This window comes from Lissotriton vulgaris, chromosome 12 (assembly GCF_964263255.1).
Source record: "Lissotriton vulgaris chromosome 12, aLisVul1.2, whole genome shotgun sequence".
Lineage (NCBI taxonomy): Eukaryota > Metazoa > Chordata > Amphibia > Caudata > Salamandridae > Lissotriton > Lissotriton vulgaris.
The window spans coordinates 185,432,876-185,458,509 of record NC_141700.1 but is presented as its reverse complement, the minus strand read 5'-3'; positions in this window follow the sequence as shown (position 1 = coordinate 185,458,509).

The window sequence follows — 25,634 nt, the reverse complement described above, 5'->3', positions numbered from 1 at the left end:
TTGTTTTGGGTGTACTTTTTCTTTTACTTTGGTTGACTCTGGTAATAACACTGGGAATGCTGATAAATGGAAGATATGTCAAAATGGACACAGCAAGTAAGAACATCAACTTACTACTCAAGCCACACAAATCAACTCATCGTGAACAAAGAGACTTGTCATCAGTGAACATCATAGCCGTTCCTATACCTGGGGGTATATCTTGGGACTGAACTGATTATGACATTTTTGGCCCATCAGAGCTGTTGAAGGTTACACACTTATTCAAGATTTCATTAAGTGACTTTGTTTCATCTAGTACCTTTTCTGATGATTGGGACTTGAAGACTGTTAATAATATGATGTCCGACTTAGTAATGTCTACAGTATTCACAAATCATGAATATTTAGAAGGTTCATCAGACTATGAACAAATGTATTGTTATAACCATTATGGTCACCATTTCTTGCACAAATCTGCAAATCCAGAAATGTATTAATGCATAACATTGTCCTACGCCACCAAAGGGTAGCTCAAAAACCTTTGCCAATAGGTTTCCGTACTTTTCAGGGTTCAATGTATCCAATCCAGAATCGTTTTACTTTAGACATGTAAACAATACAGGAAAGAAAAGTATGTTGACCAATACAAAACAGATCTATTCTGCGGCCTTTTATGCATGGAACAATCACTCTGCCTGTTACAATTTTCCATTTTCAGTATTGCCTAAAACACATACCAGCAGGCACATATGAAAGGCTGGGTAAAGAATACATCAAGACATCCTGGGAATTACCATACACACACAGATGTTGGAGTGGGGGAAAGGAAGTCTTTCTTAGTGGTAAAAATTGTGAAAACACACTAAGCGGTTCTCTCCTTTGTCAGGGTATAAATTTACACGGGGCCTGCGATGGTTCTTCGAACAATTTTTCCTGCCAACTGCAAGGTTCACCGGCTGCATTGATTATTCCAATTTTTGGACAACTTTCAAGTTACCTCATGTTGAACGATCACAGCTGCTGTGGCTTGTTGCCAGGTATACCATATCTAGTAACTGTGTCAGCCAGGGTCACTTGCTGTATGCAAGTGTTGTTTCCTAAAACTAAGACAGGCAGGGAGTCGCCGTTATGGCCTTCACTGAACATCTCTTCTATACGAATTGATACTTTAAGCAAATTGAAAGCCATTCTTTTGCAAAAAACTGTGCCATTGACCTCGGCCAAAGAGACCTATGATCTGCAAGTCGCAAGGACTTCTGCCGAGATACACGCCGTCTTAACTACAAACTGCCCTATACATTTCTCAGAAATGTTAAGTCGTATCTTAAACATGTCTGATACGAGCGGTATTGTACTAGGCATGGGCGGAAAATCCGTTCCGCTCGCGGATTTTGCGGATTTTCGGGAAATCCGCAATCCGCGAGATTTGCGAATTTCCTGCAAAATCCGCAAATCCGCGAGCAGCGGATTTTGCTCGCACTGCTCGCACTGTTCGCGTGAGTTCGCGCCCCGCGAATAAGTGCGAAATTGCAGAAATACGATCTAAGCAAAACTGAAAGTAACTACTTACCAGGTTCAAAAGTTCAGGCACATCATTAGTAGCCATTTCCTGTAGTGCTTCCTGAGGGGCCCCTCCAGAGTTCAGTTGCCAGTTGCAACTATTATGTGACCCTGCTCTGAACCTCAGAATAGTTACACATATGCCACAAAGGTCCTGAATTACAGCTAAGGGAGACAAGCAGGAGCCAGGCTGGAAGTTAAAATCCATTAATCAGCCCCTAATTCATTATTGTCAGTTGGGGCAGGGCAGGTGTTGTAACTAATTTTGCAACAATGAAAGCACTTAGCAAGTGCAAAAGATCACTAATCAGGGCGCACTAAGGAAGCAGGTGCCAGCTAAAAAAATATTCTGTGACACATTAATCAGCCCCAAATTAATTCAGGTCACTTGAGGCAGGGAAGGTGTGCTTTGCTTTGCCGAAAATAATGTACACTGGACAACCAGAGGGTGTGGTGATGAAACAGAGGGTGGCATGGGTGGGCCAGAGGGTGGCATGAGTAGTCAGAGAGTGGCAGTGGTGACAGAGAGTGGCAGTGATGAAGAAGAGTGTCCCAAACAGGTTGGACACGTAGAAACAACAAGTTCGCAAAACTTGCGACCCGACAGGTAAGTTCGCAAATTGCGAAATTGTAAAAACCCTCGCGAACTGGCAGAAACACGGGCGAACACAAAAAAAAAAAAAATCCGCAAATTCGCGGGAATTCGCGGATTTTGCGGATTGCGAGTTTGCAAATCCGCAAATTCGCGGATTGCCAATCCGCAAAATCCGCTCATGCCTATATTGTACATGTATTTAAGACCGTATTTTCTGGACTGTTTGCACCCTTTGGAGCAGTGCTTTTAATATTTCCAAACTTCGTGCACTCTGTGTTTGGCGGACTGCCTCTCCTTTTAGGACTCATTGTGGGGATACTATTTTTGCTTCTCCTACTACTATAAGTTTAAAAGTTTAAGTTTAAGTTTAAAATTTGTATAGCGCAATACCCACCCAGAGGGTCTCAAGGCGCTTGAGGGAGGGGGTACTTTACTTATCGAATATCCAAGTTTTTAGTTGTTTTCTGAAGGAGAGGTGGTTCTGTGTAAGGCGGAGGTGGGTGGGGAGAGAATTCCAGGTCTTGGCCGCTAAGTAGGAGAAGGATCTTCCCCCCATGGTGGATCTTTGGATGCGTGGAATTGCGGCGAGGGCTAGATTGGACGATCGTAGTTGGCGGGTGGGGGTGTAAAAGGATAGGTGCGTGTTGAGGAATTCAGGTCCTAGGTCGTAGAGGGCTTTATGTGCGTGGGTGAGGAGGCGGAACGTTGTTCTCTTGTTGATGGGGAGCCAGTGGAGGTCTTTCAGGTGATCGGAAATGTGAGCTTGGCGGGGGATGTCTAGGATGAGTCTGGCCGAGGCGTTTTGGATGCGTTGGAGTTTTTTCTGTAGTTTGGCTGTGGTTCCGGCGTAAAGGGTGTTTCCGTAGTCCAGTCGGCTTGTGACCCGGAAACTTTTTTCCGGTCCAGGAAAGACATGGCTTGGCAGTTCGGGCTGGACTGTTCCCATGAGGCACAGGGTCAGACTGATTTGCATATAGCCATGTCTGAACTTGGGTGGCAGAGCGGGCTAAAGAACGGTGATGGATTAAACACAGATCTATTGACTGGGTGTGAGTGTTTGATTGATTCCGGATCTCCGTCCATCTCCACCCCCTTTTGTACCACATATTTATAGAGGCATTTTTGCCTATTGGATACATTTTCTTGCCCTCTTGATCACTACAAGGGAAAGCCACTCTTGAAGGAGCCAATTGGTTATGTATGGAACAATGAGGGGTACAATTTACGTTTTGTTTTCTTCTATTCATTTTTCTGATGGAATCCAAATGCAGTTGGGCTATCAGAAAACTAACCAGTTGGGATAAATTTCAGTCCCATTTAAAGTGCTTTATGACCTTGGCACTTGGGCTGCATGTATGGTTTTTATACTGTGTGTGTATTACGGAATTCTAATGTGTGTCATCATTTGCAATAAGATGTGCCTTGCATATAAAATCTTTTCTCTTCCTCATGTATTATACATTGGATTTTTAAACCTTCTGGTTTTATATGTACTTTAAAGGTTTTTACCGAAATAAAGTTTAATATTATATGTTATCCTCTTACTGATAATGAATTATTAAATTGCATGATTAACTGATCTTTTTGCTTTCGTTAATAATTCTTAATTTTTAAATCAACCTTCATGGTTTGGACTTTGAATCTTGCCCTGGGTGAGTTTTCCTGTATGGACTTTCCTGTTTAGATGTTCTTTCATTTGCAGGGGGCCTTCCTACTTTGGGACTCACATGGCCAATAAGTCCAACTGGCCCTTTATTAGTGGAAAGTGCAGAAGAGTCAAATCACCTCCAGACAGAAAACTGCAATTTAGGAATAGAAAGCATAACAGTCCTAATCAATCCTATCAAATACACAAATAAAAAGAAAGTGACTAAAAAATGATGAGCACAAAGATATATATTCTATGTAAGCCACTGAGTGTGCTCACATAAATTTGCAGTTGTCAAAGTTGAATACTAAAAAGCATACCAATACATATTACATTACACTGGGGGTTTAAATGTCATTTGAGAACAATGTTGTTCATTGTCATTGGCTGTTAACAGCAAAGGGGAGAGAGAACTCAGGAGTGGAAACAGAACACATTTTGACCAATGTCAGGGAAGGGGTGAGTAGAATGATTTATGAGCACATACAAGCAAAACATCCTCAAAAAAGCTAGAAAAAAAGTTCACTTTAGGCTTATATTTGTCTTCTTGGAATCCCAAAATGTAGTTATTTTTCCAATTGAGTAATTTCTTTAGTGTCTTTAAAATCGAAGTTTTGTGTTCAGTGTTGAAGGCTTTTCTTGCAGTGAATTTGTGAAGACGAAAGATCACAAATAAGTTATCTTCAGGAAACTTATCTTTTGCCGAGTTCACTCTTCGAAAACATTTGAATGTCAGAGCAAATGTATTTATTATGTTCAGTGGTAAGCTGGAAAATATATTATATGTCAAACTTTTTTCCCATCTCTCTCTAACGGTAGACTGAAAGATTAAAATCAACAATGAGATCTGGGGCAAAAACTATTGGACAGTAAACCCTAATCAAGTACTTATTTCTCTAGCAAATGCATTTCACACAGGCTAATTTATTTTTTAATAGGAAGTAGTACTTTCTGTAAGTAGGATAGGTGTTTGCAGTCAGTTTGTGTCTGAAGCAGGTTAGAGGTTTCACTTGCCATATTCAATAAAAAGCCCAGGATCATTGAGACCTCTTAGTAACAGACTTTACATCCATGTCTAAATAAAATTATTCAGTTACAGCTTACTCTTCACTGGCTGCCTCAACAAAGAATATCTCAATAATGACACACAGAGCTTAAGTTGAGATGCCTGCCCTTAGATCTCTCTGGGCCAGACTGGCCAATATCTTATGCACAAACAGCCTGTATGTCACACATGTAATGGATATATCACTTAGTTCCCTTGAAACATGATCCAGAGCACCCATGGCCTTTAGTCTGCTGAATGAACCCCACTGACAGCGCAAGCCATTGAGCACCCACTGCCTTAATGAAAGCACAAGCAGTCTGTGTCATATCACAGACAACTGGCTTTTGCGATGGTGCCACTAAATTCTCCAACCACAGAACCCATGATTCCCATGTACTCTAGTTTCTCTACAAATCCTGAGTGGTGCACCAAGACAGAAGGATCACAACAAAGTAACCTGGGCAGAAGGTTGTTATTACAGGAATCTGCTTAGGTTTTTACCAGGACACAGTTTGGCTTGACCCAAAAACTACAAAAGTGATGTGTTTCAGAAAAAAGAGCAAGGCACTCCATATTTCATTACCATAATATTGTTAACAAATATGGTTCGCTAAATACGCATTCTCCTCAAATGAACATTAATAGGATGCACAATATTTTTCTATAATGTAGTTAACAGGGACTGAACGGAAATTCACCCTATCTGAAATTTTCACTCTGCATTTCAAGGTAACATGATGCTCTCAGAGATAATGACCTGCAATGACCAAACCATGAAATGCCTCTGTAAAGTTGGGGATTAGTAGTAAATAAAAAAGAAGAGACGTTTCCAGGTAAGCCTGTTGAGGATTTATTAAGTTGGAAAGCAAATACCACTGAAGTGCGCCTTTATTCTTTGAAGTATCAGCTAATAATAATGTTACAACAACGAGCTTCAGTTAGAAGTTTAACATACACGTGTATGCACATTTGAAAATATACTTGTTATGCATTTAACAGTATGGCATGCCGTGGTGTGCATGCAAGAACAATGAATGAACGTGCAGGGTAAAAGAGGAGATGCACGAGCTGATGCACAAGCGGGTGCGCATTCAAAGTTCAGCTCATTACATCACCCTTTGTACAATGACACCAATAAATTACAAGGAAACAAGTTCATGTATTAGCTCAGATAGAAATCCTTAAATTTTGAGAGAACAGCACAATTGCGTGAAGGTCTTGAAGTGGTGAAATTGGGAGTCAAAATCAAACCAGAATGTGAAGATGAGATTGCCGAGGTAGAACCTGGATTTGAATTTGCAGTAGAAACCTGAGAAACAACATCATTGAATGTAAGAACTCTATGTCATATAGGTCTTTGACAGATCACACACAACATCATTTGCAATGTACGCTCCTTAGCTAAACACCCTTTTGAAATATCGGATCTGATCACCTCCCACTCCCCTGAAATCTGCTTCCTCACAGAAACCTGGCTGAACTACTCGAATCATCCTATTATTAACCTAGCCATCCCAGAGGATTACAAATTCCTTCACCTGGACCGAGATGGAAAAACAGGAGGTGGAATAGCCATCCCTTTCAAGGACCATCTCAGTGTAAATTGGTTATCAACCTTAATAAATGATAGCTTAGAAATAGGAATCTTTAAGGTCACTTCATCCCCCACGTAAAGCTGGAACGGAGCCCTAGTATATCGGCACCCCGGCCCTAAAGCCTACTTCACAGACAAACTCATAGACTGTATACCCATACATGTTCTTGCGTCAAATAATTTCCTGACGCTGGGATACTTTATTTTCCATGGTGAAACACACACAACTCCTTACCGGCTTAGAGCAACTTGGTCTAACCCAAAGAGTTAAAGACCCAACCCACTTGGCTGGCCATACACTAGATCTAATTTTTTCCAACGTTGACAATCTGACCTGTAATACTACGCTGCCCCTGACCTGGATGGATCACTCCATGATAAAGTTCTCTATACCTTATCCCAGCTTAAAAAACCTACCTCAGAATGCAAGGAGGGAAAAATCAGTTCATAGACCATGGCGAAACCTCTCCTTAGAGGCCTTTGATGAGGCGTTCCACATGGAATCACAAATAAATGCATTAGAAGGATCAAAAATGCTGGACTTCTTTAACAAGGCATTTGTGAATGCATTGGACCAGGTAATCCCAATAAAAAATAACCTTGGTCCAATCCAAAGGCGGACATCAGCACCTTGGTACTCTGCAGATTTGAGGCAGGAAAAATCCACCTGTAAGAAACTAGAGATACTTTGGCGAGCAAGCAAGGATCCCCAGAATCGACTAGTGTATAAACAAGCTCTGTCTATTTACCATCTCAATCTAAAGTCAGCTAGACGCATATATATTATGACCTGCCCCTATATACTATGAGGTCAATGCCCCTAGTTAATATTAAATTTGTTTAGTTAGACCGAGGGTACTCTACGGCCTTCTGTCTGTATATGCTAGTCACAGTCACTGCCTTCAATACTAAAAGCTTAAAAATCTTATATGTGTATGCATGAGACCCCAGGCTAATCCTATCACTAAACTAGACCTTTCTACTGTGAAAAAGGGGGAGGGAGGGTTGGCAGAGCCTCACAGGAGCAACACCCGGGGGAGGATATGACAGGCTGGTACTCGCCTGAAGCCTCACTTCTCATCATCAGCTACTGCAAACCAGGAAAGAAAAGGGGATAAAGGCTGTGCAAAGAAAACAAAAATCAATATGTGTTACAAGTGTTTAGTGACCCAATGCGGTATGCCAAACCTCATATACTCGAGATCTGGACCCACCACCTTAAAAAGAGCTGAGCTATACTGGCAACCACAACTGTATTCTGTGCTGTATGCCCACTGTACTAAAAACAACCGACATGTTTCATCACCGACGTATACTTTACCGGCGATTTCATCAGGGTTTTTGGGTCAGCGTGAGTCTTGCACGTCTTGATTCTCCCTTTATTGTACCAGGTGGCCCCTTTAGGATGGATTCGGGCCCCAGGTGTTGCTCCCGTGAGGCTCTGCCAACCCTCCCTCCCCCTTTTTCACAGTAGAAAGGTCTAGTGAGGTGATCGGATTAGCCTGGGGTCTCATGAATACACATATAAGATTTTTAAGCTTTTAGTATTGAAGCCAGTGACTGTGACTAGCATAAGCAGACAAAAGGCCGTAGAGTACCCTCTGTCTGACTAAACAAATTTAATATTACCTAGGGGCATTGACCACATAGTATATAGGGGCAGGCCATTGATTGTTCATGAGACTATGAGTGGGGGGCGGCCTGGTTCCCTTGTTCTTTCCCCCTGAGGCCTCTGGTACGTACAGAGCATATATATTATGAACCAAATTGAGCTCTTCATCAATTCCTAAAAAAGCATTCTTTGACATAGTTAGAGACTTTGTATCCCCTCAAGTCTGCAAACAAACCCCTCTGGAAACCCAAGTACTCTGTAACTCCCTAGCAGCCCACTTTCAGGAAAAAATTGTTAACATCTATCCTAATTTTCCATCTACGGCCACGCTAAATCAGAGATCTCTGGGCTATCCCGATGGACTGCTCCCTTGACTGTTTTGAACTTACCTCACTGGAAGATGTATCCAAGGCACTGTACTCTGCTAAATCAGGCTCACCCACAGACCTCTCTCCTCCCAAAATCATAGCCTTACTAACCTCCAGATGTGCACCAGCCATCCAACATTTTTTCAATCAGTCTATACAATCTGGCACTATACCCACAACCTGGAAGGAAGCGTCTGTATGCCCTATACTGAAAAAACCTTTGGCAAATCCCCAGGATCTTGCCAACTACCACCCAATTTCCCTGCTTCCATTACTGGCTAAAGTGCTAGGAAGTATTATCAACAGACAATTTAGTAGTTATCTAAAAACCAACTCAATCCTGGACCCCTCACAATCGGGTTTTCGACCAGGCTTCAGCACGGAAACAGCCATATTAGTCGGGACGGACTCCCTGAGGCTGCCAATAGATACAGGTGGATCAGCAATATTGATCCTTCTAGACCTCTCCACGGCCTTTGATAACATCTCCCACACACGGCTCGCGGAGAGGTTAACCTCCTGTGGCATTCATGGATTAGCCCTGAAATGGCTACAGAACTTCATGTCCGACAGAACCCAAACAGTCATCTTGGGCCCATTTCAATCAGGAAAAATGCCACTGGAGAAGGGTGTACCTCAGGGCTCTTGTCTGAGTCCAACCCTTTTTAACATTTATATGGCTCCTCGATTTCCTATGCTTGATGATACCCAGCTGCTGTTCACCATTGGTCCTAATCCAGAAGCTGACAAATTCCGTTTCTCCAAGGGTATTTTGGCAATTTCCAACTTGATGAATGACAACTGTCTCCAGTTGAACCCAGGAAAAACAGAAGTCATGCTACTGGGAAAAGCCTCGGCGGCCTGGTCCAACGACTGGTGGCCCTCACATCTGGGCAACGTCCCCATGCCCAAGCATAGCGTCAAAAATCTTGGAGTAAAATTGGATCAATCATTAACAATGAAGGATCACGTAGCAGCCACAACGAGTTCCTGCTACTACAGCTTACGATTACTTCATAAAATCCTCCCCTACATGCCAACTGCTCACCTCAGAACCCTGGTCCAAGCAATGGTGATCATCCGCTTGGACTATGGAAACGCCTTGCTGGCAGAAGTGGGTGTGACCTTACTTAACAAACTACAGGTTATTCAAAATACTGCTGCCAGAATGATTTTAAACATGCCAGCAGGCTCCCCCTCTGAGCCTTTGACAAAGGAGCTGCATTGGCTGCCAGTAAAAAAGAGATCCTTTTTTAAAATTTGCTGCCTGTCGTACAATGCTCTAAATGGCCGAGGACCTAACTATTTACAAAAGAAACTGATAAAAAAAAACATTCCTGGCCAAAATTTGAGATCAGGCTCTCTAAAACTGTTACAGATCCCTCGCATCCATTTGAACCGCACTGGAGGCAAAGCCTTTTCGTATCCATCTCCAAAGTACTGGAACAGCTTGCCTAAGGCCTTACGGGATACGCCGACCTACGGTACTTTCAGGAAACATCTAAACCCTTTCTTGTATTAAAATAACTACAGTTTAGGCCCCCGCTATTTGAGACGTTTCTCTAGGCAGCGCCGAGATGCCCCAGGGTGAGTCGAGTGCTATAAAAGAGCTACTAACATAACATAACATTAGAGAATCATCGAAAGATGAATCACCAGAAAAGTGCGAAAAATGCAAATCATCATGTAGACCAGTTTTCGTGTTTTCCAGAATTTTATAAGCTTGATCAGGAGTTAACCTGACTACCATTCTTTTGTTCCACCAACCTTTAAAATCCAAAAACAAGGATCCTTTGGCAAGCTTGAGAATTTGAACAGGAAGGGACAATTTGGAAATACCTTTTTTAACCTTGTTGGATGACTTAACTATGAACCAATCACCAACCTGAAAATCATGTGCATTGTTACAAAATTTTGTGTCAAACCTTTTTTTCTAACAAGGTGTTGAGTAGCAACATTCTTAAACATATTTTCTTTATCCTTGCACACCTGACATGAATTGTCCTCTTTTCTTAATAGCGTCAGCCAAGCAGGGCAGAGAGTACCATTTGGATCTCTCTTCTTTAAAAGTCTAAAAGGAGAAACACCCTAGAAGAGTGAGGTGTAGTGAGATACAACCAAATCGTTTTTTAAAGAAAACTGTCTACAGGTGAGTTAGATGCCAAAGCAGACTGACTACCCTCCTTTATGAATCTGTTCATACATTCCACCAAACCATTAGATGAAGCAAAATAAAATGCTACCTTTAGATGTTCCATGTCATGAACAGAAAGAAAATGATCCATTGATATTGAAGTGAAATGAGAGCCATTATCTGTGACCAGTTCCTTGGGAAAACCTTCTGACAGAAAAACTCTTGAAAGAAAACTGATCACAGATGAAGTATTGGGAGAGGAACAAAATGCAAACTCTACCCATTTAGAAAAATAGTCAATTAATAAAATCAAATATTTCTTGTCACTTGAAAGAATTTCAAAAGGCCCTAAAGCTAATTTGGTCCATGCACCCTCTGGGACAGCAACATTATGTAAAGGAACTTTAACAGTTTTCCAGTGCTTATCAGACAAGAGACAAGTTTGACACACATTTATCCAATTTGAAACGTCGTTCTCCTCCCCAGGCAACCAAACTTTTTCTTTCAGTCTTCTGGATGTGGCACCCACTCCAAGATGCCCTTCATGAGCTATGTTAAAGGTTTTAGAACGAAGAGAAACAGGAGGGACAGCAAGATCACCACTAATAAGCAAACCTTCAACCACAGAAAGTTCCTCACTCTCCTGGGCGAAGGATTTCAAAGGTGCAGGTAATGACTGCTCTTTTGGCCAGCCCGAAATGATCATGTTCTTGACTGCTAAAAGGATTGAGTCTTGCTTTGAATCTTTAAGCCAATCTTCTTGGGTGTTGCATGACATATCTCCAATAAAATCTTCAATACAAGCCACAACACACTCAACATCATCGAACCTAGAGGAAGATGATTCATCCTCGATGGGCAGTCTAGATAGACAATCTGCCCTGGCTTTGCGTCTACCAGGGATGTATTTTATGAGGAATTTGTGCTCATTTAAACATGAAAGAATGCGGACAAGTCTGGCCGAGGCTTTCCCCATGCAATTCCCATTGAGTAAGTGGATTAATGGTTTGTGGTCCGAGCAAATTTCAAAATGTGTGCCTGTTAGAACCGGCTGTCTCTAGTTGGCAGAGGTATGCACTTCTGACAAATAGGGACACACGTTTTCTAGTCAGGGCAAGGGGATCACACCCTTTGATAACCCCTGCTCACCCCCTTGGTAGCTTGGCAGAGCAGATAGGCTTATCTCGGAGGCTGTGCGTTAAGCATTTATGACCACATACAGTAATACGGTGAATACACTACAAATGGACACGACACAGTAGTATTATAAAAATAAGTATTTTTATATAAGGCTTAGCACAAGACCAAATAACGACAAAAATATACACAATCCTAATAAATACTCTTGGAAGGGAAAAATAATAGTTCAAAGGTAGTTTCTTCTTTAGCACAAAGTCTTTAAAAGCAACTCTTCTTCCTGGAAACAAAGTTCTTGGCAACAAGGTAACCCACACAGAGGCTACACGACGTCGAGGCAAAGTTAATCCAATGGTTCGGCGTCGACCGCGAGGAGCGCTACGTCGAGCCCGGAGTCACACGGACCCCCAACAACACAGTACCTTGGAAAATGAAGCACACGATGATCAGCGGCGTCGAGCAATCCGGCGTCGCGTCGTCGGTGTTGATCAGGCCTCAGCAGGCGTCGTTGTCGATGATGCTGTTGCAAAGAGTGAGCAGCGCTCACGGCGTCGAGAGGGCACGAGGGCGATGCGATCAGCAGCGGTGCAGACACGAGGTCCCTGGGAGCTGGAGCTGAACTCACTACTCACTGGCGTTGCTGCTGGCGTCGATCGTGCCCGGCGGCCGGCGTCGAGGAAGCGGGACACTGGAGCCGTTACTCACTATGTCGAGCTGGATTCGGCGACGTCCGTCGGCGTCGAGGTTGCTGGCTCTTTCAGAGGTGCTGGATTCACAGGTTCCAGCAAATAGCACTTTAAGCAGATGAAGTCCTTTAGCCCTGTGACTTCAGCAGGAGACTGGCACTCTTCCAGTCCTTGGAGATTTTCTTAGCAAGCGTGAGAGTACACACACAGTTCCTCTCTCCTGGTTCCTTGGCAAAAATAAAGAAGCACTGCAGGATTCCCCCCAGCAAAAAGCACACTGGCAGAAGGGGTGGGCAAGTCCTTGGATCAGCAGGCTTCTTGTCCTTGGTTTCAGGGTTCCTTGTCAGAAGTGATCTGATTTCTTGGTTCAGGGGTCCTTCTCTTATACCCCTTTTCGGCTTTGGTCCCTTTGTCCATGCAGGGGAATTTCCCAACATCCTGGGTCTGTTGTGGGTGGAGCCAGGCGGAAGCACCCGGCCTATTCACTGAGCAGGGCTGGGTCCTCAGACGCCCCGCTGGAGGTGGAGCCAGCATTGTCACTGGCAGGAGCAGAGCTATCGGCCTCCTGGCAGGAGGTGGGGCTAGGATCGTCCATGGCAGGCACAGAGCCATCAGCCGCTTGGCAGGAGGTGGAGCCAGCATTGTATCAGGCAGGGCAGGCTATCAGCAACTACTCTCCCCCTACTCTCAACGCAAATGTCCCACTCATCCCACACTGACTCATCCATACCTGGGGAGCCACCCAGCTCCTGTCACACACACGCAAGACCAGCAGAAACCAGAAATGGTTAGACAAGAAAATAGACACTTTCTAAAAGTGCAATTTTCAAACCCAGAGTCCAAAAACCATTCACACCAACGGATGCGTAATTAAACCCCGAGTTCAGGGATACAAAACTCGACATTGCACCATGCTCCCCGAGCCAGCTAGGATCATAGCATTAATAATCCCGGCGGCCCATTATAACTAATGGAGAGCAGGTTACCTCGCAATAGTGAAAAACGAAGATGGCTGTAATTCACTATTAGGACATGCCAACTTGGTCAGGCGTGTCCTACCTTATACTTACAATGCACCCTGCCCGTGGGCCTACCATAGGGGTGACTAACATGAAGTCAAGGGAAGGTTTGAGGGGCTGGCAAGTAGGTATACTTGCGCAGCCCGCGTGACAGCACTAGGCTGCACATGGGTCTCGCAATGACCGACCCGTAGACATTCTTTTACCAGGCCGCTCTTGTGGGTGGCACAACACGTGCTGCAAGCCCACGAGCGGCATTTGTATTTACAAGCCCTGGCACTCCTGGTGCACTAGACTAGGGACTGATAGTAAACCAAATAAGCCAAACATGGATACAATCGATACATCAATTTAACATAGGGAGCACTTGCGCTGTGGCACTGATCAGCAGTGGCACAGCGCCCAAGGCATATACCAGCAAAACATCGAAAAACAGTGGAGGCAAACAGAAAAAATGGAGGAGAGACTCAAGCCAATGATGTCAGGTCTAACAGTGCCCCAAATAAATGTTCTAAATTTCTCTACAGCCCATGAGCAGGCTAGAGCCTCTCTTTCAATGGTGCTGTAGTTACTGTCAGCAGTTGGTAATGTCCTGGAAGAGAAAGCAGTAGTATTCTCTTTCCCATTGATCCATTGACAAAGAACTGCTCCTAGACCACATTGACTTGCATCAACAGAAATGATGCATTTATAACCAGGTAAAAAAGCAGCTAGGGCTGGAGCCTCAAGAATGAGTTTTTTTTTAACCAAATTAAAAGCCTCTTGAGCTTCTTGATTCCAAGCAAATTTTTCATTTTTCTTGATTAGTATGTGTGAAGGTTGAACAACCTGTGTATAACTAGAAATAAATCTAGAATGTACTCAGTCATGCCCAAAAAAGATCTGAGTAAATCCTTATTTTTGGGTGTGCTAACTTGAGATATAGCCTGAGTAAGTGAAAACTTTGGTGTAATTCCAGCAGCTGAAATTGTGTGACCTAAATAATAAAGGGAGTTGATCATGAACTTACATTTCTCAGTCCCCAATGTGACTCCAAACTCTCTAAATTTGTGACAAACTTTTCTTAAAGTGACTAAGTGATCTGACCTATTTTCTAATAAATAAGCACATCATGCTGATATGCCTGTACTGATCCAATGCCTTCTAACATAAAATCCATAAATCTTTGAAAAATGCTGACCGCAGAGGCCAAACCAAAAGGTAACCTTAAATCCTTTTGTGCCCCAAATGGGGTGACAAATGTGGGGAGATCATTTGAAGAGTCAGATAGAGGAATTTGTTGACGTGCATATCGCAAATCTAAAATCGTAAAAATGAGGCACCAGCAATGGTATATAACAGATCTCGAATTTTGGGTAATGGGTGACAATCTACTAAAATATTCCTGTTAAGTGAGCGTAAGTCAGCACACAATAGATTGATCTTTCGTTCTAACTATCACTATGGGACTGGCCCATTCAGATGAATCAGTAGGTTTGATAATACCTTCAGCAATCAATTTGTCCAACAAAATCTTATGGTCATCTCTTACACTCAAAGGAATGGCAATGGCTTTGTGAATGATGGGAAAGGCATTGGCCTTTAGTTTAATAACATGTTCAACCCTTGAAATATGTCCTATTTTTGAAGTAAAAGCATCAGGAAATTCAGAGATGATTTTAGAAGAAACATCATGAAAATCAGGATCATTCTCTGAAAATCCTGAAATAGAGAAAACACAAACATCATTATTAATTTGAACTGGGTTGTCAGAGCCAGAAACCAACTTTAGACCCATTTTTGCTAAATCCTGCCACTCAACAATGTTTTACCTTTGGGAGCAACATAAACTTTTGTTAAAATTTTGCGTCCAAGATAATAAATTATACATTCAAGAAAGAAACCTAACATATCAATGATATGGTCTCCATAGACTTTCAGAATGATGTCTAACGTTTCAAAAGACTTATGTGATGATCAATCTTCTTTAAATATAATATCTGAAACAATAGTGACAGATGCCCCCGAATCTGCCATCATATTAAAAACATGATCACCCATGGTAACCTCACAAAATGGGTCTTTGGCTCTATGAGTATAAGAAGCTGTCAAAGAATGTGAGTCAATGGAAAGCATGAGTCTCTCTACATCATCAGATAAAGAAGCATTAAAATCAGACGTAGGAATATTTATGTGATCAGAGGTTTGTAGACTGCTAACTCTAATCACTTTCCTACTTCTACAAAATGTTTGAAAGTGACCTATTTTATTACAATTGGTACACTTTTTTTCCTAGAACAGTGCAAACAGGACTATCATCAAAATGAGATCTGGATCCACACCTGTAACAAAATAAATTTGTTTTGTTTTATTTGTCTTGAAAAGGTTTAGCAACCTTTGGCCTGAACGAAACAGCATTAACAGTTGAATCCTGTTGAACAACATAAATATTTGTGACATTTTCATTAGAAATGCATTTTGAAGTAATAATAGATCTTTGTATGCCCTTTGCCATATCAATAACTTCAGCCAAAGAGGAATCTCTGCAGCTGAGAATGCATTCTTTAATTTTCTTATGATAACAACTGTATGTGAATTGATCTCCTATATGAAATTCTAATGCAGGGCCAAAATTGCAATTTGCAGCCAGGTTTCTTAATGCTGAGATGAAATCCTAAACTGATTCATTAGAGTTTTGCTTCCTTTTCATGAAGTTGAATCTTTCTAACATAATGCCTGGCTGCTCTAGAATTTTTTTGTTCAATCTTTGTACATCGTCAGAGTAAACATTCCAACCCTCCCCTTTACCAGGAGTAGGTACGGAAATAGGAAGATTAGCAAAAGTTTCACGACCTGCGCTGCCAAGAAAATTGTAAAGAATAGCTAATTTGCGCTTAGATTAATATTTTTCTGCATCAATTGCCACTAAATAGTTTTTAAAAGATCGAAACCACAATTTCCAGGCTTCCTTGGGTTTGCCTGGTTTAGGTAAGAAATGATCTAGCTGGAATAATTGTTGAGCGGAAGCCATTTAGAACAGAAATAAATTAAGCATTAAAATAACAGTACCTTATATGTTGGAAATAAGATTATGTTGTATTAGGATGAAAATACGCAGAGACCAAACCGGAGGTTGTTTTCACATGAAGTTTGAATAAATAAATGTTGCATGTGTTAAAAGCGTGTTTAAAGTAAAGGCTGACGAGCCCCAAACCAAGATGTCCACCACACGTCAATTTCCTTGATGATGTATCGCAGGGCGGGATCTGAAGTTTGTAGAGGGGCTCCATAGCAAATGATGAGCAGGAGGCATTTCCACTCCTTGCCAAATCCAGAAGCCGAAATGAAGCAGGAAGCAATTAAGCAATGAGGATGTGCTCGTCCGCTGCGGAAGAACAAAGTGCCAAAGACCGAAGGCTTAAAGTTGATAATTGTGCACAAAAATTGGTGGTGAAGCTTCAAAATCGTTGCCAGGTGTAAAGTTGGGGCTTAGTAGTAAATAACTAGATAAGGTAAGGTAAGATTGTTGAAGATTTATTAAGTTGGAAAGCAAACACCACAGGAGTGCGTCTTTATTCTTTGAAGTACCAGCTAATAATAACGTAACAACAACGAGCTTCAGTTACAAGCAGCGACGGCTCGTGGAGGGAGTTACGGTGGGGCAGGAGGGTGGGGAGGGGGAGGGGCAGGGTGGAGGTTGCTAAAAACCGGCATATGGATAATTGCAGGTAAGTAAACAATTTACTTAATAAAACGAATTTCGTAGCTCGCACTGCATTGCATTTTGCGATGCAAGGCGCACTACGAAATTCGTTTTATTAATTAAATTGTTTACTTACCTGCAATTATCCATATGCCGGTTTTTAGCAACCTCCACCCTGCCCCTCCCCCTCCCCACCCTCCTGCCCCACCGTAACTCCCTCCACGAGCCGTCGCTGGTTACAAGTTTAACATACACGTGAATGCACATTTGAACATATACTTTTTATGCATTTAACAGTATGGCATGAATTGGTGTGCATGCCAGAACAATAAAAGAGCGACAGGGTGAAAGAGGAGATGCACGAGCATACGCACCAGCGATTGCGCATGCAAAGTTCAGCTTTTTACAGCCTCATGGTTCCTTTTCAGTCATGATCCTTACTGAGTGTGTGAAGTAATCCAAAATAAAGAGAGTGAGATGTTTTCCTTAGTTTATTCCAAGTACAGCAGAAGAACAGCTTGTACAACCACCATGCTCTAGTCCCTTTACACACTGGCTCCCAACCGCCCATCCATAGAACCCCCAACAAGAATACAGAACATAGAATACAAGCCCAACATAAACCAGCTAGAATGAAATCCAATGAATACAACACACCTCCCCCCTATTAAAAACAAAAAAAACAACAAAAAAACATAAAATTCATCAGTATTTCACATTTTAACGGAGCATTCCTAATACGACAACTCCTTCTAGGTTCACACACGAATTTGTATGCATCTTTAGAGGTACCATCAGCAACTCCCATTTCCCCAATCATACTATTCTGTCCCACAACATGAAAAGGAGTTTGCTCAAAACCATTCTCAATTTGGCCACCTGAAACAGAACCAGGAACTTGACCAATTTCAAAACCACTATCTGAAATTGGTTCAGGAAAACAGAAACTATCAAAGAAATTCTGAGAACCCTCATGAATTGCTTTTTTAGAAAGCACAACAAGCAATTGAGGTTTCCCTACAAGAGACGTATTCCTGAACAGAGAGACACATCTGAAATTCCAAACTTTACCATCTTTTACCCTCACAGCTCTAGAAAAGACTTCAATCACCTCAATAGGATCAGACCATTTAGACCCCTTCCTATTATAAGTCCCTCCAAATTTCACTCGAACCAAATCACCAATTTGAATTCTCTGATCTTGCCCCTGATGCACAAACTTATACTTATTCATTTTCCCTTGATAGTTAGGTACACGTTCCCTTGCTTGAGCAAAACCCACACCATCATCCTGTGAATACATCCCTTTCAACCACCAAGGCAGAAGTTTCACTCCTGGCTTCCGACCTCTCAACATTTCAAAAGGAGAATAACCAGTAACAGCACTCGGGGAAGTACGATAAGTAAGCAAAGTAGCTCACAAAGCTTTCCGCCAATCAATTTTACTTTTCACTGCCAGTTGAATGGATTCTTTGATAACTCTGTTGAAGCGCTCAACCTGACCATTCGCCTGTGGGTTATAATTAGAAACCCTTTTGTGCACAATACCATAAGTCTTTAAAAACAATTCCATCTCCTTACTGGTAAATTGGGTACCATTATCTGAAACCAACTCTGAAGGTAAACCCTCACGGGAAAAAACATTATCAAGAAATTCTATTACTTGCGAAGAAGTAATTTTTTCTACAACTTTAACCTCCGGCCATTTAGAAAAATAGTCTATTAAAACCAAAGCAAAAACTTCCTTAGAAGAAGGCAAACACAAAGGACCGATGATATCAATCCCCAGTTTCTTCCAAGGTCCATCAACATACTCAATAGGAGTTGTGGAAGTAGACAAAGGTTTGACCGATTTATCACTTCTAGAGCAAGGAACACAATCTCTAACCCATTTGTCTACAATACTGTCAATGGTTGGCCACCAGTAGAATTCTCTTAAACGCCTCTTAGTACAAGACATGCCTAAATGTCCCTCATGAGCAATGGTCATTAACTTTTCTCTAACACCATATGGAGGAACAATTTTGTCACCTCTGGTAACAATATCTTGTGAAGACATAAGTTTGTCCTTCACCTTAAAAAACGAACTCAACTCACCATTCAACTTCCTCTCTTCTGGCCATCCAACACGTAAAAATTCAAGCACTCTGCACAAAACATTATCTTCACCCATGGCTCTTCTCCAATCATCCTCTGAAATAACTCCAGAAAAACCAATTCCGCTGACATCTTCAAAAGTATATGCAACGTCAACACACTCTTCCCCAGAATCGCTAGAATCCACATCAATAGGTAGAGGCAACCGAGACATACAATCAGCATGAACATTCATTCGGCCAGGAATATACTCAACACTACATTGAAATTCTTGCAACTTAGCAGCCAATCTAGCCAAACGTGCAGTCAAAGTTCTTCCACCACCTGCATCTAACATGTTAATCAACGGCTTATGGTCCGTCCTTAAGCAAAATTTCGTTCCCCACAAGAATTGTCTGAAATGCTGTGCAGCCCAAGTACACGCTAATAATTCCCGCTCTATAGCGGAATAACTGCATTCAGCACCACGCAATGATCTCGAGGCATACGAAATAATATGTTCAGTTCCATTACGTCTCTGCATCAAAACTGCCCCCAAACCTGTCCCACTCGCATCAACAGCTACTACACATTCCTGTCCAACCACAAATGGTTTAAAAAATGGTGCTGAGCAAATCTCCTTCTTAAGCATTTCAAACGCAATTTGTTGGTCTTTACTCCAGTCAAATTTTGCATTTTTTTTTAACAACAATCTAAGATGAAATACTTTTGAAGCATAATTCTGGATAAATTTGCTATAAAACTCAGTAAGTCCCAAAAATGAGTATAACTGTTCTTTGTTAGTAGGAGTGGGTGCTTCGGCAATGCTTTTAACATGGTTAAACTTAGGTTTGATGCCCAGGCTAGATATTTCATGCCCTAAATATTCAACCTTTCCTTGTCTAAATTTGCATTTTGAATATTTAAGAGTCAACCCTTTATTCTGTATACTTTGCAAAACCCTCATCAAGTTGTTATCATGTTCCTCGGAATCTTTGCCATAGATTAATATGTCGTCCTGAAAGGCTATTGCACCAGTACAACCTTCCAAAACTTCCTTCATCAATCTTTGAAATGCAGATGCTGCGCTAGCTAAACCAAAAGGCATTCTTAAGAATTGGTACATACCCTCTGGTGTTATGAATGCTGTTAAACATTTTGAATCCTCATGCAGCACAACCTGATGATAGGCACTAGCCAAATCCAATGTTGAAAAAACACAAGCCCCAGATAGTGTAGAGATTAATTCGTGTATATTAGGTAAAGGATGTCTATCAGTCCAAATCTCTTTATTAAGACTGCGGAGATCAACACATAACCGAAGATCCCCATTAGGTTTAAGAGAAAGAACAACCGGAGAAACCCACGGTGAGGATTCAATGGGTTCGATGACCTTACCTTGTACTAACTCTGCCAACATACTCTTTAATTTATCTCGATAAGCAAGAGGTACATTGCGTACTCTGTGTCTCACCGGAATAGCAGTACTTTTGAGAATAATTTTATGTTTGAAGTCAATAAATTCACCAAGACTCTCCTCAAAAACTTTTGTATACATTTCCTTAACACTAGCAACAAATTGTTCATTGGAACCAGATACAACATACACAGATGGTGAGGCATTTGGATCAAGTTTCATCCCCATTTCCTTCTGATGAGGCCATCCTAAAATTGACACGCCTTTAGTAGCTACATATACCCTGCCTCTGGTTCTTCTACCTTGAAAATTTTAAATCTGCCCAAAAAAAACCTTCCAAATCAATTTTTTTCCAGTGTAACCACCAGGTCTAATATCAGGAGACAATAATTCTTTGTCACCCTTTAATTTCACAAAGACTTCTTTCCCAATTATAGTGTACCAAGCACAAGAATCAACCATCATTTGAACATCTTCACCATTAATAGATATCAAACAAGATGGAACATGTTTGGTGTCACTACATCCAACGCAAGAAATGCAGTTGAATTCACTGAATTGTTCACACATTCCTTCTTCACCTGATGTTACACAATTGACTTTTTGATTAGGTCTACACATTTTCCCAAAATGGCCTAGCCTCTTGCATTTTATACAAATTTTATTTAATGCCGGACAATTTCAAAAATTTCCAACATGGTCAAAACTACCACACCTATAACATATTATGAAATTACGTCTCCCAGCAAATTTGTTTTCAGAAGAGGTAAATTATTTTTTTCCCCACTTGTTTTCTTTTTCAACCTCTTTTTTAAAGGAATGCAAAGGTTTCTTTAAATAGGACTGGTTCTTAACCAGAGACACTTCAGATGTGGAATCCTGAATTTTCACAGAAACACTTTGAGATTGACCTCTAATCTCATTAACAAACTTCTCAGATTGTTCAATGCCCTTAGCTATGTTAACTACAGCGCTCGAAGAGGATTCAGTACCCAACCATAACCTCTGTTGTTTTTTTTTACTCTTGGTTTTCATCATGATTTGGTCTTGTAGAACTTGTTCATAGTTGATAGTGTCAAAAGCGCATGAACCCGCTAAAGCACGTAATGCTGAGACGTAGTTTTCAATAGACTCATCATCTTTCTGAGCTCGTGAGTAAAACTTGAATCTTTCCATTACAGTATTTATTTTCTTGCCAAAACGTAAAGACAGTTGTTTTACAGCAATTTCAAAAACAACAGTCTCCTCCGATCCTTCAATTGGGGGCAAATTCGTAAATTCCTTTATTCCCTGTCCACCTAAACAATGCCTCAAAAGATCCAGTTTCCTCTTTTGAGAACAACCATCTTCCTCCAATACCTCCACATATGCCAAAAAATATGGGGTACCATAACTCCCATTCAATTTTTGGTTCTCCTGCAACCGGTAAGAAATGTGGAGGCGCTAAAATAGAAGACATCTTAAATAAATTGTATATTGTAGAATAAATGAAATAAATGACTTGTATTAAACTTCCATAAAAAAATAATTTCCTCAATAAATTTTTTGCAAAAAAATAAATGTCTCAAATTAAAATAATATTAATACGAGATAAATTTCCTTTTGAGTTGAAAGTGTGCGAATCACTGAAGTTCGCAATAAAATTATGAACATAAAGGTGTGTGAATCACTTCACCATGCTGAGAAACGCCGATAAATCATTCCAAGATGGCCGCCTTGCGTGCGTGATGACATCAATTTCCCAGAAAGCTCAGCGCGATCCAGAATGCATTGTGCGACAACATCAACAAGCTCGCGCAACACCAGCCTTGTGGGATGAATTCAGTGCTCGGATCTCGCTCGGAGGAATCCAACGCTCGAGCAGAAGTGACGGTTAGCTTTTCTATATTTCTTTAAGTTTCACAAAAATAGATCTTGGAAGAATGAAACGCCACACAGTGAAATTGTAACAACTGTGTTTGTCTTCCAACTGAGTTAAGTTAAAGTTGAGTACATCAAATAAAAATAAATATATATATCCACTCGCATTCAGCCGCTGGTGCGATCACAAGCACCATAAATTAATCAGCCGCTGGTACAATCACGAACACAATACGTCAATCAGCCGCTGGTGCAATCAGAAGCACAATAAATTAATCGGCCGCTGGTGCTTTCCCGCACGAAGATAAATTGAAGAAAAAAAAAATACCTTGAAGCCAAGTGAACGCTGTCTTCTTCACTGTCTCAGAATTATCTCGTCCTTGTCGCCAAAAATGTATGAAGTAATCCAAAATAAAGAGATGTTTTCCTTAGTTTATTCCAAGTACAGCAGAAGAACAGCTTGTACAACCGCCATGCTCCAGTCCCTTCACACACTGGCTCCCAACCGCCCATCCATAGAACCCCCAACAAGAATACGGAACATAGAATACAAGCCCAACATAAACAAGCTAGAATGAAATCCAATGAATACAACAGTGTGGTACTAAATGCTCTGTGATCACATTTATAGTTTCAGTCATTGTTCTTACTTGCGGGGTTTGGGACTTCCTCCATGAGGCGTCCCTCTGGATTCAGTGCTCTCGCAGAACCACCGATTGCTAAAAAGGAAGGACTTTCACACATTAGGAGATGTGTGTGTGTGTGTGCTCCTGTAGGCTAAGATTTGTGTAATAAGATACATGTCCCACAACTGAGCTAGAAATTCAGTATTTCACCTGGATCTTGTGATTGCATTCCTTATGTGATGACGTAACCCTGAATTAGTTCTTATTATTATTTTTTGCACTGTAACCAATTGTTTACTCAACAGGAATCAAGAAATGTTTCTAAATATCATACCAATCATAGATTAATTGCTCTTATTAAACCCAGACGAGCAGCATGCCTAATGGCACTAGTGAATCACTCTTGTGTGAAAAGCTAAATGCAACCCATAAGTGAGAGTTGCATTTTAAACTACTGTATGTATAAAATCAAATTCAAATGCACCTCGCTGAGAAATTAACTTTTTTTATCAGGATTAAAAAGATCACCTTTTTGTTCTATTTGTTGTGGTTTAAGTGTTTCTGTTATTGTGCAAATAGACGGATGATTTGCATCATGTCCTCTTACTTACATGGAGTGATTATTCGCGTCTTGGGTCTAGGTTTGTCAAAAATATCAAAGGCAGTGCTTTGTGCATCCTGCAGTCTCTCGATCTCGAATTGTAAAAGAAAGTACTGCACGTCCGAGTTGTTTCAACAGTAGTTGCTTCGTCCCTGGAGTCCCCGAGCCCAGCTTCTGCCTTGTCAGCCACATTTATGATGTGTTCATAATTAAATGTCCACGGAGCTCACAGCATGCTGACCACAGAGGGGCCATAAGCGCTAAAGATAAATGAGATCGAGAGATGTAATATTGCTTCACTTTTGGGCTTTATCTGATGTGGAACATTGTCAGTGATAATTATTAATGGGAGGCCAGCTTCAGTCTTGAGCGCCGCCATTTTAATAAAATGCCAAAGTAGTCCATCCTCTTCCATTATCCATCTTCATTCAACGTTGTAGCTGAAGTTGTTTCACAAAAGTTGATTTCATTTCTGATCAGTCCAATTGTGTAGGGATGATGCAAGTCTTTATCTACACTGGGTGCACAAGTAGATCGTTTATTGTATTAAGATATTATCTTGATAGCTTGTGAAGTGTTTGTCATAGCAAGGCCTAATTCGGATAGAGTAATATTTGTTTAAAAAACATCATACGTCTTTTTTTAATGAAATATATGAATCGCAAGTAATGCAAAAATATTATATGTTACCTACTGTTGTAACTGTGAATGTTTTGAATGGGGGGAACAGTTTAAGGGAAACATGTTAGGTATGTAGTGTTCACGATCCATCGTTTTTTTCCTTCTTAATCCCCAAAGCATTTAAAAATTCAGCTCTAAATATTTCTTAAATGTGCACAAATGTGTTGGTTTCTTAGTTGCAAGTGTATGTATGATAAAGAAAATGGAAATAAAGACATGTAAAAACACACCCTGGGCGGGTAACAACGCTCCCGCAGCGGAGTATGCGGATTTTTGCATGCTCCGCAATCCGTTGCGAATGCGGAGTTTAGGCAAAACTCAGACTCTGTGGTGGAGCGGAGTGAGCTAGCCCCTCTACCCTCCCAAATTAATTAAAAATTAAAAAGAAGGTACTTACCTGTGTGTCTGCCTCCTCCTCTGACTGTCAGCTCTCCTTCCTGCTCCTTGCCATCCTTCTTCTATGAAAAAACCATACGTTGTACGTCTTGCGCATGCACGTGCATTTGCGCAAGACGTACAACTAGGAGTTTTTTCCTAGAGAAGGACCGCGAGGAGCAGGAAGGAGAGTGGCCAGGCAGAGGAGGTGGCAGCTACACAGGTAAGTGCCGTCTTTTTAAATTTTTTATTATTTTGGGACGAGTTTTTTACAAACTCCATGGAACTCCACGTAAAGGCAATACACCAGCTCCGACCGCCCTTGGTAAAAACTTAAGTTTGAAAGTAAATGTGTAACAACCCACATCACAAAACAGCTGTACACATCAGTTCCTTGTCCAAACGACTGAGAGAAGTAGGAGGGTCCATTCTTTTATTAGATTTGCCAAATTTCTGTCGCTGTTTATAATAAATATTTAGCATATCATTGAATTCAGTTTCAAAGAAGATGTTTTTTATTTGTTGTTTTCAGGTCTACAAAATCATAACACACAACTTATATAAAGTCATCAACAGTTTTAATACACAGCTATATAACCTTAAGAAATATTATACAATATAGTAAAAGATGTCCTCCGAATACAGGCTTGTATATGCATCTAAATAAGAACACATGAACAATCTTTAGATGTTCACTGAGTGTACCAATCAGAGTTAGGGCCTGATTACGACTTTGGCCCTGTTGCGCTGTTGTGCTGGCTCACTGCTGTCAAGGCTGCGCCAAAGCCGTGCAAGTACTGCAGACCTGATTACCAGTTCAACGTGTGCAGGCGGACAATCTTTTTTCCTTTCCCATGGCGATGACAGAAAAACATGCAACACAATGGAACAGTAAAAATGTTCCAGCGTGGGCTGGACGGTGAAATTCATGCC